Source organism: Squalius cephalus (genome assembly GCF_949319135.1).
Source record: "Squalius cephalus genome assembly, chromosome: 1".
NCBI classification, from domain to species: Eukaryota; Metazoa; Chordata; class Actinopteri; order Cypriniformes; family Leuciscidae; genus Squalius; species Squalius cephalus.
The window spans coordinates 4126437-4142372 of NC_137122.1; the positions used below are offsets into that span (position 1 = coordinate 4126437).

Genomic DNA, 15936 nt, shown 5'->3' on the forward strand with positions numbered 1-15936 from the left:
TTTCTACCCTGGCTTGACGTCAGGACGGTGGAGGATATGCCATATATGGACAGCGCAGCAGGAAGCCACGCCCTACCCCTCTCCCCCTCATATTCATTCGGCAAAGAAAGATGGAGAAACCAAGTGCACACCTGCGTTGCTCTGTGGTTGACTGCCATAAACAGCATTCTAATGTGTTTTCTCTACCCAAAACGGACGAAACTATCAGGGATCAGTGGATGAAATTCATTTTTAATGACGCTGTCCCAACAACCCTTTCAACTGGCCTAACGTTTGGTGTCTGCGCTAAACATTTTACACAGGATTCATTTAGTAATTTGGGACAATATCAGGCGAAGTTGGCCTCGAAGCTCCGTTTGGGAAAAGGTGCCATCCCCACCATCAGAGACCTGCCTGAAATTGAAACGGTAAGACTGTGTTTTTATTGCTCTACTGTGTGTACATTAACAAACATCAGCTAACTGCTAATGCGGCTATTGTATGTAACGTTAGCTTCGAGATAAACACGGTGAATGGACTCTACGAATGCTATCCACATCTTTCCACTTTGTTTTACACAACAGTAGTGATGGTACAGGAGTCCATGGTCAGTGGCTAAAACTGTTTGCTAGACCATATCGCATATATCGATATAGTTCAAATTTGCGCTCTGCTCCCCGCGCCTCCGCTCTTCCTTTTCTACTCTGCGTGCGTGTTTAGAGCATGTTATGTTATGAGAGATGAATTATGACTACTTCAGAAACCCCAGCACAATAGGAACTACCAGACAGTGACATTAGTGTACGCTGAAATAAAGTCTTTCACTTCAGAAAAACTGACTTTCTTGTCCTGTCAGCCGTTATCCTGTGCTCGGAGCGCACACTCAATACACGCGTAAATGCGGAGGCGCCCGCGCTGTGTATCACCTCACTGATCAAGGGCAAAAGAAACTACGAGCATGCAACGCCGTTACGTTGAAAATTACACGAAATAAAAGTAAAGCAGGTATGATTTTCATTATATTCAACAGGAGCAGTTTCCATGTTTCATTAAGGGTGTACTCACACTAGGCACGGTTGCCATGAACCGGGCCCGAGTACGATTGTCCCCCCTCCCCACTCCCCCTTTGGCCTGCACTCACATAGGGTTTCAGCATTCGTGCCGGAGCACGCTTACGTCATTATGGTGCAACGGTTTCGGGATAAACAGAAAGAGTGGCGCTCTCACTGAACACAATGGAGTCCATCGCTCTGTTTACTTTGTGGATAATTTTGAGTCGTTTGGTCCACGGTGGTCCACAGCCTGTTGTTAAACAGATCTATCGCCTTTGTGGCACGAAAATTTTCACGTAATCGTGTTGCTCGTATGAGGAGGTTTCGCATTGCACCTCTGCCGTAGACCAAAGCGACCCTTTCCCCGCCAATGTTGGTTTTGGAGCGTCGCAAAACCGTGACGTCGCGTGTCCTGTTCCGTGCTCCAGCACAGTTAGCGCTCACACTGCATGCGAACCGCGCCCGAGTCCAACTGAACCGTGCTCTGGCCCACCTCTTCCAAGCGGGCCAGGGCCGGCTAATCGAGCCGCGCCCGGGCACAGTTCGGAGCACTCACACTAGTCAAACGAACCGCGCTTTGGTGGTCAAACGCACTCGGGCACGGTTCAAACTGGCTAGTGTGAGTACACCCTAACTGTACTTGTTAGTATTGTGTATTCACCATGCCATGGTAACTGTTGTTTCCATGTTAACCCCCAAATGCCACTATTTTTCTTTGTGTTATTTTTTGTATTTTTAAATGACTGTAGTGGCTCATACCAACATTGTATTAACAAAAACTAGTTTGGGACTGCTATTTAATAGCTTTAGCATAGGCCTAATGTTTATTTATTAGTACTAGTCTTTACTATTAGTCATATTCTTACAATTCATGTTAAGTAAAGGGGAAAAGTATGTATATATGTATATATGTGTGTGTATATAGGCAAGTTATAACATGTTTACACAAAATGTGTTTATATATTCAATGTAAACTTTGATGATCATAATTAATCAATCGCAAATAACAATATGGGCAATTATGATTTTTGTCATAATCATGCAGCCCTAAGGTGAAGAAACCTGTTTATTATTTATTCATTTGATTTTGCAACTGTTCACTGAAATAGCTGGTTTCAATAAAACTACTTTTAACATGTCATATTTGGCTTTGACTGAACATTTGCTCTCAGTTTGCTGAAAAAAATATCGGGATATATTTCGTATATCGATATTCAGCCTAAATATATCGAGATATGACTTTTGGTCCATATCGCCCAGCCCTAATAATTACACTCATATTTATTTATTTATTTATTTATTTTTAGGGCCCGAGCACCGATGGTGTGAGGACCCTCTTGGAATTGCTCTGTTTATTATTATTATTATTATTCTTCTCCGCATTGAATTGCATTTTTGAGGGCCTAAACATGCGCGAAAACTCACGAAACTTTGCACACGCGTCAGAACTGGCGAAAATTTACATCTGATATAGGTTTCAGAATTGGACGGGGCAAAATGGCTCGATAGCGCCACCTATAAAAGTTCAACGGAGTGCGCCTCCTGCAACGTTCCACGTACGTGCACGAAATTCGGTACATACGTGTAATGACCTAATACCTACAAAAAAGTCTCTTGGAGCATAGCCCTAAACACAACAGGAAGTCAGCCATTTTGAACTTCCTCTCAGATTTTTGTGCAGTTTTTGCCATTTTCAGGCCTCGTACTTTAACGAACTCCTCCTACAGTTTTAATCTGATCATCTTCAAATTTGGTGAGTGTAATCTTAAGGCCTTTGCGACGTTAAATTGCGAAGATCTTGAGTTTTCGTCGAAGGGCGGGTCCTCGGCGGCCTTACAAATTTCGATGTTTCGCCATGAAACAGGAAGTTGCTGTAACTCAGGCATGGAATGTCCAATCTCCCCCAAACTTCACACGTTTGATAAGAGTTCTGTCCTGAACACATGGCCATGCTCATATTCAGTTATAGTCATAGCGCCACCTGCTGGCAACAGGAAGTGACATGTTTAACACTGTTATGGACTCCTAATAACATATAAAAAAGTGCCAGCAAGTGCGAAACATGCTAACAACATACTAGAAGCATGCTAAAACATGCTAGCAAACTCTTAGCTAAGTGCTAAAGCATGCTATTATTGCAATTAAATAGGAATTTGCTGTAACTCAGGCATGGAATGTCCAATCTGCCCCAAACTTCACACTTTTGATAAGCGTTCTGTCCTGAACACATCTACATGATAATATTCAGTTATAGTAATAGCGCCACCTACTGGCAACAGGAAGTGTCATGTTTAACACGTTGATGCCATTCTAGCAACATGTTAAAAATGCCATTGAGGTCTAAACATGCTAGAAACATGTTAAAACATGCTAGCAATACTTAGCTAAGTGCTAAAGCATGCTAATTCAATGAAACAGGATGTTGTTGTTACTCAAGAAGGCAATGTCCAATATGCGCCAAACTTCACACTTTTAATAAACGTTCTGTCCTGAACACATGACCATGCTCATATTCAGTTACAGTCATAGTGCCACCTGCTGGCAACAGGAAGTGACATGTTAAACACTGTTGTGGACATATAAAAACATATAAAAAAAGTGCCAGCAAGTGCTAAACATGCTAACAACATACTAGAAACATGCTAAAACATGCTAGCAAACACTTAGCTAAGTGCTAAAGCATGCTATTGCTGCAATTAAATAGGAATTTGCTGTAACACAGGCATGGAATGTCCAATCTGCCCCAAACTTCACACGTTTGATAAGAGTCATGGCCTGAACACATCTACATGAGAATATTCAGTTATAGTAATAGCGCCACCTGCTGTCAACAGGAAGTGACATGTTTAACACTGTTGTGGTCTCCTAATAACATATATAAAAGAGCCAGCAAGTGCTAAACAGGTTAGCAACATACTAGAAACATGCTAGCAAACACTTAGCTAAGTGATAAAGCATGCTATTACTGCAATTAAATAGGAATTTGCTGTAACTCAGGCATGGAACGTCCAATCTGCCCCAAACTTCACATGTTTGATAAGAATCATGGCCTGAACGCAAGCCTATGCTCAAATTCAGTTATAGTAATAGCGCCACCTACTGGCAACAGGAAGTGACATGTTTAACACGTTGATGCCGTTCTAGCAACACGTTAAAAATGCCATTGAGTTCTAAACATGCTAGAAACATATTAAAACATGCTAGCAATACTTAGCTAAGTGCTAAAGCATGCTAATTCAATGAAACAGGACTTTGTTGTTACTCAAGAAGGCAATGTACAATCTACCCCAAACGTCACACGTTTGATAAGAGTTATCTCTTGAACACATGTCCATGCTCATATTTAGTTATAGTCATAGCGCCACCTGCTGGCAACAGGAAGTGACGTTTAACACTGTTCTTGACTCCTAATAACATATAAAAAAATGCCAGTAGGTGCTAAACATCCTACCAACATACTAGAGACATGCTAAAACATAATAGCAAACACTTAGCTAAGTGCTAAAGAATGATATTACTGCAATTAAATATGAATTTGCTGTAACTCAGGCATGGAATGTCCAATCTGCCCCAAACTTCACACTTTTGATAAGCGTTCTGTCCTGAACACATGACCATGCTTATATTCAGTTACAGTCATAGCGCCACCTGCTGGCAACAGGAAGTGACATGTTTAACACTGTTGTGGACTCCTAATAACATATAAAAAAGTGCCAGCAAGTGTTAAACATGCTAACAACATACTAGAAACATGCTAAAACATGCTAGCAAACTCTTAGCCAAGTGCTAAAGCATGCTATTATTGCAATTAAATAGGAATTTGCTGTAACTCAGGCATGGAATGTCCAATCTGCCCCAAACTTCACACTTTTGATAAGAGTCATGGCCTGAACACATCTACATGAGAATGTTCAGTTATAGTAATAGCGCCACCAACTGGCAACAGGAAGTGACATGTTTAACACGTTGATGCCGTTCTAGCAACATGTTAAAACATGCTAACAATGCTTAGCTAAGTTCTAAAGAATGCTAATTCAATGAAACATGACTTTGTTGTTACTCAAGAAGGCAATGTCCAATTTGCACCAAACTTCACATGTTTGATAAGAGTTCTGTCCTGAACACACATCCATGCTCATATTCAGTTATAGTCATAACGCCACCTACTGGCAACAGAAACTGACATGGTTAACACAGTAATGCAGTACTAACCACATAATTATTGTGTACTAAGCATGCTAGAAACAGACTGAACATGCTAGCAACACTTAGCTGAGTCATGAAGCATGCTATTATCACCATTATACAAAACATTTTGTAACTGACTTTGACATACTCTTACTATATATACCTCCTTAAATGTACATTTCCCAACCATGCTCTGCCTTCCTAAAGCCACCGAGTGTTGATGGCACGGGTGCGAGGGCCCTTTCATCGCTGCTTGCAGCTTTAATTCTTTGAATTGTAATTGTTTTTTTTTTATTATTTCATTATGCCATTATTAGGCTAGCACATCTCATGCAGTGTCTGGTACCAGTACTGTCGTTTCATCAAACGTTAGAGATGTTGGCTGCCAGACTGAACCCGTGGTGCTGGCATCAACTGGAACGCAACTGTCTTTTAAAACTTTGCAACCACACTTCCGAAGTGAAGGTATGTAGACTTTAATTTTTTTTTTAACTAAAAAATGACAAAGAGTGTCACATTATTCATGCAAGAACATTTTTTTTGATTGTGTTGTCATGTCTATCTGTTTCTCTGCATAAAAGGAACCCAGACAAAAGTCAAGACCACTACTGATGTAGGCATCTGCACATCACCATCTACATTACATCCTGTCCATCCATGGTCCTCAACACCAATAAAGCCACGTATAAAGAGGCCTCGTCTCATGGAGGAGGATGAAGATGTGGCCAGTACTGCAGAGGCTAGCTCCTCTTTTGTGGCACCAGAAGTAGATGACTCCACGTATAACCCCGCAAATTCAGTTAAGGTGTTTAGTCAGTCAATGGAAACATTGTAAGTTATTCTGATTTAAGAAAAATTGCCTGATTACTATTCAACATGTTTTTATCCTATTTCACTAACTGTTTTTAATTATATATCATGTTAATCCTTATGTGAGTACTGATGTATTTGATTATAAACCAGTGACATTTGTCTGTATGCTAAGAACTGCTAAAATTTGTAATGTTTGGTATTCCCTTTTCAATTGACTTGGACCTATATATCTAAATCTGCATTTATACATTGTACTTGCATGTGACTGTTTTCACTTTTGTCAATGTAGGGAAGACACCATTCCCCTTCCTGAACAGTCATCGGCCATTCCCAAAATGAGAAAGCTGTTGGTCTTTGAAGAATGCCTCATGGAGCTTTTTGAGAAGTGCCCAGTGTGTACGCAAGATTGTGAGGTCCAGAGAAGACTGAGAGGTACATTCATGGAAGTTTGGCAGAGATGTCCACATTGCCAGTACCAACGACGGTGGAAGAGTCAGCCAGTTATTGGAAACTCCACACCAGCGGGGAATTTACAGCTTTCTACAGCCATCTGCGTGTCTGGTGCTTCTTTCTTCAATATACAGAAGGTATGTCCAAGGAGTTTGTCTAATATTGTTATCATAAGCTTCAAAAACCATTAATTGTGGTAATGGAATGCTCTTCATTAAATGGCTGAGGTTGGGGCTCATCTACTTGATGTTGCATAGTGCAGTGATTAATACCCCCTGAGTCCTCAACGCACACTATCCTTTATATATTTGGTTATTAACAGCAGCAACACGCCTTATTTGTATTTACTGTTATATAGCAGCAACACTTCAAAAGTCTGTGGGATTGTCTGCCTGGTGGACTAAAGTTGAGTCAGCCCTGTCAAAAGGAAGTTTGTTTAAAGTGATACACCACCATTTCTGGATTTTTGTCTTTTCATGTAAAACCCAAATAGCAACACTGCTTGGTATAAGATTTAGACTCACCACAATTTTCTTCTACATATGCAATGTTAATAAAATATGTTTATCAACATGTATTCCCATTAAATGTGATTTTTTTTTTTTCCATGACAGGTCTTCAAGGCCATGCAGTTGCAGATGCACAGCTACAGACAGTTCTACCAGAAAGACTCGGGAGACTAAATACTGTGACAATTAACCATTTATTAGCGACCCAGCAAGCAATAAAGTTCTTTGGCGTAGGCCCCGTCCGTAACACGCGATCTGAGGGTCCGGACTCTGCATATCCTGCCTGAAGATCGAGGCAGGGGCGCAGCCGACCCCCGTGAGGTATGGAAGGGACCATCCTGGTGGTGGTGGTGAGGAGGATGGAGGGAAGGATTCAATTTGGAGGAGGTGGGGAGGATGGTGGTAAATTGAAGCGTCAGCATCTGCGAACTCAAACATGAGTAAGTACCGATCTTATATACCACAAGTGTTGGAATGTGATTGGATAGATAAAAAGTAGAGTGACGTAACAATTAAGTCTTCCTGGCAGAACTTAATGCTAGAGCTTTCATTTCCGAAGACATTGCCGCAACTTTATCGAGCCCGCTGTGCTTCACAAGTGGAAGAATGATCAGGCAGCCGTCTTGCAACAGCTGAGTACAGACGGGAGTGCTATTCTTGGTGGCGATATGAGGGCTGATTCACCAGGCAATTGTTTTTATTTTTGAAAATCTTAATACAGGAAAATAGTGGATTAATGCACTTTTTTTGCATTATTTTCATCAATAACATTTATACAATTATGTGTTCAGGACATAGTGCAAAGTTTGGAAGCTACACCATGATGGACTTGAACAAAAACACAGTCATCGACATCCAGCTAGTCCAGGTAACTGACTAAATCACATAAATTATGAGATGCCTTTGCCGTATTAGCCTTAATGTATTAAATGTAATCCACTCATATACATATTTCGTAATAGAGCAACGAGGTTGGAGGTAGCGTGAACATGGAAAAAGAAGGTTTGAAGAGGAGCCTTGCAGTCATCACAGAGTCTGGAATTAAGTTGGACTGCATCGTATCGGATCGGCACCCCCAGATCCAGAAATTCCTCACTGATGCCAAAATAACTCAGTACTATGATGTCTGGCACTTTGAGAAAGGTGTTTGACATTTACTTATTTCATTCATTATGGCAAATGTTGACCTATGTTTAATTGCCCTGGCAATAATTTAATATTTTCAATGGTTTTGTAGGTATGGGCAAAAAATTGACGGCTATTTCTAAAACAAAGGACTGTGAAAAGGTGAAAAAATGGTTGCCGATGATAAAGAACCAGATCTACTGGATTGCGGCTTCATCGACCTCTGGGCCAGAGAGGATCGCCAAGTGGTTGTCTGTGATAAACCACCTACAGGACATCCATAACCACGATGACCCCCTGTACCCAGCCTGTCATCATGCTCCACGTGTGTCGACGGACAAGGAGAAATGGTTGAAAGCAGGTAATTTTATTCTGGTAACACACAAATCCAAATGGCCTACAAAATATTGTAATTTATGAATTCGATAAAACAGATACCTGATTAAAATGCAATAGAATATCTATCATTCTAAAAGATAATTAAATTCATCATATTTCATTCTATTATAAGCAGCAATTATATTTAAAATATATATGTATTTTGTATGTGATCCCCATTCTTATAAGCTAAAAATAGCTTCTGGTGGAGTCCTGTTTTTACAAACAACAATAATAAATAAAGAAACACATAATTTTCCATATGTGGTGTTGTAAAATGAAAACGAGTGAATTTTGAATTGTAAAAACTATACGTAGGTATTATACTGTATTGGTTTCTAAGTATGAACACAGCTTAACCTATAACCATTGTTTTATATTCATCAAGTAGGTCACAATCAAAAAGTTGCATAAAGTTGTTGTCCAATATTTTTTTTTCATCAAACTATTAGGAACACCAGTTCATTATAAGTTGGAGAAGCTGTTTACAAGCAAGAGAGTCCTGAAAGACGTGTCAAAGCTAAGCCCCCATCACCAAACGTCATCGCTGGAGGCTTTTCACTCAGTGGTCATTCGATTTGTTCCAAAAAGTGTGCCATTTCCATTCTTGGGAATGCTATGCAGGTAAATAATAATGGGTCTCAATGTTTGTGAAAATGTTCAATATCGAGCCCCAACATCCGTAATACACAGTGACGACATTTGTGAATTTCTCTTTCCAAAGACTCTACCTGTCTGCGATGCACTATAATGAGAACGCTGACCGTCCACAAAGGCAGGCTGATGGGAAACCTTCATTCAAACTTTACTGGCCAAAATGAAGAAAAGGGACATGTACAGTAAAGCCACTGAAAGAAGAGCCGACATTCAGTAAGTTAACTTATGAATTATTTATTATTGCACACTGATCAAACATAGACAATATATATATATATATATATATATATATAAATAAAAATAATGTGATAAATTACAATATAAAATGCAGATGTATAATTACAATTATTTGGACTTGTACAACACCATATAAACAGACTTTTGAAACCTATCTGACCTTAATCTGTGAACATAACATTTACATATACATGTTAGGCTTGGGCGGTATTCGAATTTTGAATCAAAATTCAGAACCGTCAAACCTCCTCCCTATTTTACTGGGGTATACGGTATTACCGTGACTAATTAAAAATTATGACATAATGGGCTCAGACGGCATCACCAAACTGTTGGCTTGTGCCTACACCGTTCAGAAACTGAATGCCAGATCGGGCAAAAAAATAAATAAAAAATCAAGCCCAACCCGTGCACGTTGTGTCTGAGTCCGGCCGACGGCATTAACTGTTATTATGAGCCCGAGCCCACCATTATTCAACATAATATCTGTGTGCGTGCAACAAGCAAAAAGTGCCTCTGTAATCCGGTGACACGTGTCCATAGATTTTTATTAATACAACTTTTCTGCAAAGATGGAAGTTGACGATCGCCATCTCTGTAGTGAACGCGCCTATAGAGAGAAATGCACATCATTACACAATCAGAGAGTGGCCTTTTTCTTTTCGTTTTGAATTGTTTCGTTTAAAGAAATTGACGATCGGCATCTGAACGCTATAGAGAGAAATGCACACCATGGATTACAGAGAGTAGGCTATAGGGATGGGCATTCGATTAAATTTTCTTAGTCGATCGTCGGGAGAATTAACGATCGACTATCGATTAATCATTAATATTTTTATATTGAAATTCATTATTTCTTTAACTTTTTATAAATTAAAAATGCAATGAAAATACAAAAATACAGTTTGTTTGTCCTCGATGAGATTTTTATTACAAGAAAATCAACTTGTGGCAGTGAAACTTGTTCGGTAGACTTGAAGATATGCCCTGCGATGCTCTAAACAGCGGAACCTGCAGCTGCGAGCCGGCGTTCGTAAACAGAGACCCATGGCCACTTCATCCGTTTTCTGTGATCGGATAGCTATCCGATCATGGAAAGACCAAATGTAAATGCCCTCCGAAACGCATTCGAGACGGATTTAAACCTGATCGCTCAACCACTTCAGGAGGAGATCTGAGACGCATTCCAGACGAAACTGGACAAGAGTAAATGCATCTGGTTGTTGAAACCACATATGTAAATTTGACTTATCCCAAAAATGCTAAGAAATAAACGTGTGAGAACGTGTTATAGGCTATATGTCATGTTATAGCCAGATATGACGACGCTACTTCAACACGCATCACAGATGAGCATCTATTCATCAAGCCAACGTGCAAACAAACTATCGCAAATCAAAGTGAAAGTCATTCATCAACACACAATCATCTTCATTAAAGAACCGAAATGATCTTACCAGGGCTGTTGCCGCAAAATCTGGTTGCGGTCTTTGATTTAGAAATTTTCGCTGATGATCAATAAAATGCAGCTCATATCAGTTGCTTTCGGTGACGTGCAACAATTTAAATCTGCATATAGCGCGGGAATTCAAGATCGGATTTATATCCGTTTTGCAAAAACACATTTATGTGACCTGGGGCCTGTTTCAGAAAGGAGGTTAAGTGAAAACTCTGAGTATGTTGACCCTGAAATGAGGGAAGCTCTGAGTTTTCTGTTTCAGAATGGGAGGTATGTTAAACCTGAGAAAGCAGAGTAAGTCAAGCCCGTTTCTGAAAGAGAGGTAACTTATACTCAGAGTCAGTTACCATGGTAACTTACTCTCTGAACCTAACCTGGTCGGGAGCAGGTTTTCTTCGGTAAACCCAGAGTTTCTATCGGTCTCCTCCCCTTTTTTAAAGGGGGAAGCGGTGTTTAAACACCGCATTCATTCTTTCAGTAAATTTTTATTAATAAAATTAATATTTTATTAATAAATAAAATATTGCTATTTTTACTGCAGTTTTTTCTATTTTTTTTTTTTATAAGATGAAGTCTATATAACTCCTTAACTGGCAACTGAAAATACAGTAGTAGATTAGAGTTACATAATGTAGTTCTAAACAAATTCTACAGAATTAAACTGTGGCATTTACTGGAAATCACTGAAATGTGTTCATCTGTGCAACAGAAGTTGATGGACCGTCCTCCTGCTGTTCTTCCACACTCTGGGGGCGGAGGGAGAGATAAGAATACCCGTTTATACTTAGATTTAAACTTAGATTATCCACATAAAAATGTGAAAAAAATCTGAATGGGTAGATTGTTTGATGTAGGCCTCTCTGTGGCAGCAGAAACTATTTATCCTCATCGTCCTGTGAAGATGAGCATTTGGTCGAGTGCACTTTATAACACTATTTAATTTCTGGTGTATTGAGTAGGTGACTTACAACTGCCTGGGGTTCTGTTGGGACAGGTTCTGTTGATCAGATATTACCATCAGAATCTGTTGGGACCAACAAAAAACCCAACCTCAAAGTAAAATAAATGGAAATATCAAAAATAGCCTATCTAAAAAATAACACATATGTAAACCTCTTACATTTTATGAAGGCCCTTGGATCTTTGGGAGTGACTGGCTCTGAAGTCCCTCCTGGAATTCCCTCAGCTGTAAATGCTGCTGCTGCTGCTAGACACTGGATGCTTTAGTTATTTAATATGTCAAATGTCTGTAAAGTCAGGTAGCCTTCACCCATGATATGCTCAAGCCTTACCTGATTGAATTATGTTTTTATATTTAATTTTCAGCTGCTGCCATGTTCTTTTAATGCCTGCAGGATTGCTCCACATGAAAATTAAAATTAGGTTGAATAACATACTGTTCTTCCAGTTTCACCTCTGATATTATAACAGTTGGGTAAGTTACTCTAAAATAGTTATCAATGTTATCTTCAACAGTGTAATTAGATTAATGTAATAATTACTATCTTTAGAAAGTATTGGTCTATTTATTACTATTTACTAAATCCCATGTCAACCTCAACCACTTGAACAATACAAGGAGAGACAAGAAACTGCACTTTTAATGCTTTCAAATAAACAATATACAATTGCATGAACTATTCTTGAATTGACCAAAGTGTGTAGAGGGAGAAGGTTACATCAAAAATATACCTTTTAAAAATGTATGTTAAATCCACTATTGTTTTATACAGAATTGTTCTCTATAGCCTAGTCTATGCAGTAGCCTATTTAATGTAATTACATCAGATTTTATTTTAAATTACAGAAGAATTAAGAGTTATCCCTTTAATTAAATCACAATATTTAGATTACTTGGTAATTAATTACACCCAACACTGTATAACAGTAATTCCTCTTTTTGTTTGGCGCTGTTGCCATGGTGACTCGTAATATCTGCGCTCCATTGATAATGGCTTTTTATAGTTGTGGTGCACGCGCTTAACTCAGAGTAGGTCAACTCAGAGTTGATTGAACTAACTCATTTCAGCTGTTCTGAAACCGAAAACTCAGAGTTTCCCATCTCAGGGTAAGTCAACTCAGAGTTCAAGTTTTAACTCAGAGTTGGTTGAACCTCCTTATTGAAACAGGCCCCAGGTGTAAATGGAATCGTTTTGATAAATCAGATAGTTATCCGATCTGAGAAAACGCATGAAGTTCCCATAGAACTTCTGCACCAGTCTACTGATTTCTGTTGAGAAAGATAAGCATGTTGACATGATCTGGGATCAGATGCGACCGCAACCTGGTGACAGCCAGTCAGCCGCTGAAAACACCCGCTCTGAGGGGACTGACGTTGCCGGGATGCACAGGTACCTCCGCGCTAAAATTAATTCCATTGCTTCAAGACTCACACTACGCAACGCAACCTGCATTAGTTTAATCGATAACAAATAAACATGATCGACGAAATTCTTAACGATCAATTATCGATCGTCGATTAATAATGCCCATCCCTAGGCTAGTCTATTTATTTTCGTTTTGAATGGTTTCGTTTAATGAAATTGATGATCGCATCTCCGTATGAACGCGCCTAGAGAAAAATGCACATCATGGATTAAATTTCAAGCTTTATTTATATATATTTGCCATGTCTGTGAGGCATAGCCTACACTGAGTTTCGGTTAATTTATGAGATTTCAATGCAAGCGCCCATCATGTCATGATTATCCAGGCAATTGGTTGATGAAAAATGTATTAAAATTAAGAAACAATATATACAAAACGAAATTTGTTTTAAAGAGGCCTTTTACAAAACGAAATTTATTGAAGTGGTCAAATCGTCTGACTCCCGATGCATCCCATCTTATTTGTGCCGTTCACTTTTCATAATCAACAAAGATGGAAAAAATAACATTAAAATATTTTAACAAATACGAAACTTAATGCGCTTATTTAATGAACTCGAGAACAAAATGCATCCTGGCAGCAGTGAGTGGGCGGTTGTTTCGGAGATGCGACATTAGGTTAGAGGTGTTTACATCTCTTGTATTTACCGCCTCTCCCTTCTCATGCGGTTGGAACCAGGAATATTGCCAAACTGCAACCACACATAAGCATTTTTTAGGCAATAAATAAATAATATATATTATAGGCTATATAAGTGCCGGTAATGACGGTATTGAAACTGATACCGGTGCTATTTTAAGATCCCGCGGTATCCGATATTACCGTAATACCGCCCAACCCTAATACATGTGATGCTGTATTAAAAAAAAAAATAATAATTAAAAGTGAATGTTGATGACAATTTAAAAATGGGCTGTTTTGTTTATTAATCCAAAGAATGTCTGTTCTTGCCTTCAGACTATGTGGATGAGCTGATGCACCTGGTTTTTGATGTGGTGTTTCCTGACCCAGAACCTTTCGTCAGTCAGCTCAAGCAGATACCTGTGCCAGACTCACTCTGCTCTCAATTTGAAGCACCAGCAAAGGAAGACGTTGTAGCCCGCTATGTGTCACGATTCAATCGAGCGGGACCCTGAAGCCTGTATATCCTCCATCTGAATCGGGGAACTCACGGCGGATACGCAGCACCACACATGCAGGAATGACCACCCTGATCTTGTGTCCAAGATGTCCCCAGCACCAACTCACAAAGCACCTGTACGATAGGTGCCTGTATTCACTGTAAATAGGATGTACAATGTTTAAAAAAAAATTGTATTTAAGTTTGCATGTTTTAAAAAAAATAAAGCAACGTTTAAATTGCAGGTGTTTGTTTCTTCAAATTGTACTTATTGCAAGAACTTTTGTAAATATTATTGTGTTCTATAACATTCTATTTACATCCAATACAATTGTAGATTACCAGTAAAGTTGCAATTATTAGTGTACACGCAATGATCAGACTGAACAAGCATCTTAGTTTTCCTATTGTTGTGTTGAATAAGGTTGGCAATGCCAATAATCTTTATTCAATTAGTGTTTACAGTTGCTGAATAAAACTTGCCTTTCACTGCCTCCAATAGGCAGATGTCCATATAAATGTTTCTTGCATTTTGAAGAGAATAGATGTTCAAACACACTGGGTCTAATCCAGGATGCTGAATCATACACATGGGAGGAGTCTGTATCTGATTCATCCTTCTTAAAACCTGTGATATAAATAAACAAACAAAAAATATATATATATATATTTACATATATGAACAAAAAAGTAGGTTACAATGCTTGTATGCAAACGAATGACTAGATGATTTTGATATATCTGTCAAATTACAAAAACACTGCTAGGAGTAGACAAGAGTGAGATTGTGACATTGACACTTTGATGCATAATGTTCACTACAGTGTCAGGAGTCAGGATGGTATTTTAGCAAATGAGCCACTTCACTGGACATTAGTGAATCATCTAATACACTGTGACTCACTGAAAAGTACATAAATATAGTTTAAAATATGATACATTGTTATTATGAAGTTTGCCCTCAGTGATAAACAGACAAGAAAATGATACAGCTATATTTTCATAGAATTGTATATTATATAACTATGACAACATATCATTGTATTGATTTTTTTTATAGAATAGATAACGATACATAGATAAATAAAACAAACAGTCAAGTAATAATAAACATAAAGAAAAACAACACGTTACCTGTCTAAAGAAGAAAAATATTGAATGTCTAAATAGCGTGAAACAAGGCAAAAACAGCACATGATAGTAAACGTCTCATCTCAATAACCACTGTAAGCTGATAAAATAAGTAGACTACATCTCCGTTAATGTAATCGACATTAAATAAAAGGTAAACCTATGTGGGAGAAAATAGCAACAAACGTTTTAGCTCGTTACCGATGTTAATGTATGTCTCAGTCAAAATGATTGTCTTTACCATTCAGAGACATCTTGATGTAGACGTCCATCCAACAACTCTACATCTTCCCTTTCCAGCTCTGGTTCAGAGTCCGGCTCAAACATGTAGGGTTGAATCCCGTAGGTCGCGGCCGAGTCGGGTTCATTCACCACTTGCGCCATGATGTCAGTTTGTAATGATGCTGAAGTTACCTGCGTGTCAACCCCCCTCCTTCCTTCAACCAATCA

At 38.9% G+C, this 15936-nt stretch overlaps 2 protein-coding genes and 1 long non-coding RNA gene across 4 annotated transcripts in view; all 3 read left to right on the forward strand.

Moving 5' to 3' along the window:
* The window catches only part of LOC307156058 (uncharacterized protein), a 488898-nt gene that overhangs the window by 216022 nt on the left and 256940 nt on the right, over nt 1-15936 (forward strand). The window lies entirely within an intron of this gene.
* Nucleotides 1-15936, forward strand: part of LOC307156367 (uncharacterized protein) — a 1306365-nt gene that overhangs the window by 208356 nt on the left and 1082073 nt on the right. The gene's annotated exons all lie outside the window — the stretch shown is intronic.
* On the forward strand, nt 6372-7967 carry LOC307169306. Its single transcript, XR_013823083.1, has 3 exons — nt 6372-6619; nt 7783-7859; nt 7954-7967. It is a non-coding gene; the product is annotated as an uncharacterized lncRNA (long non-coding RNA).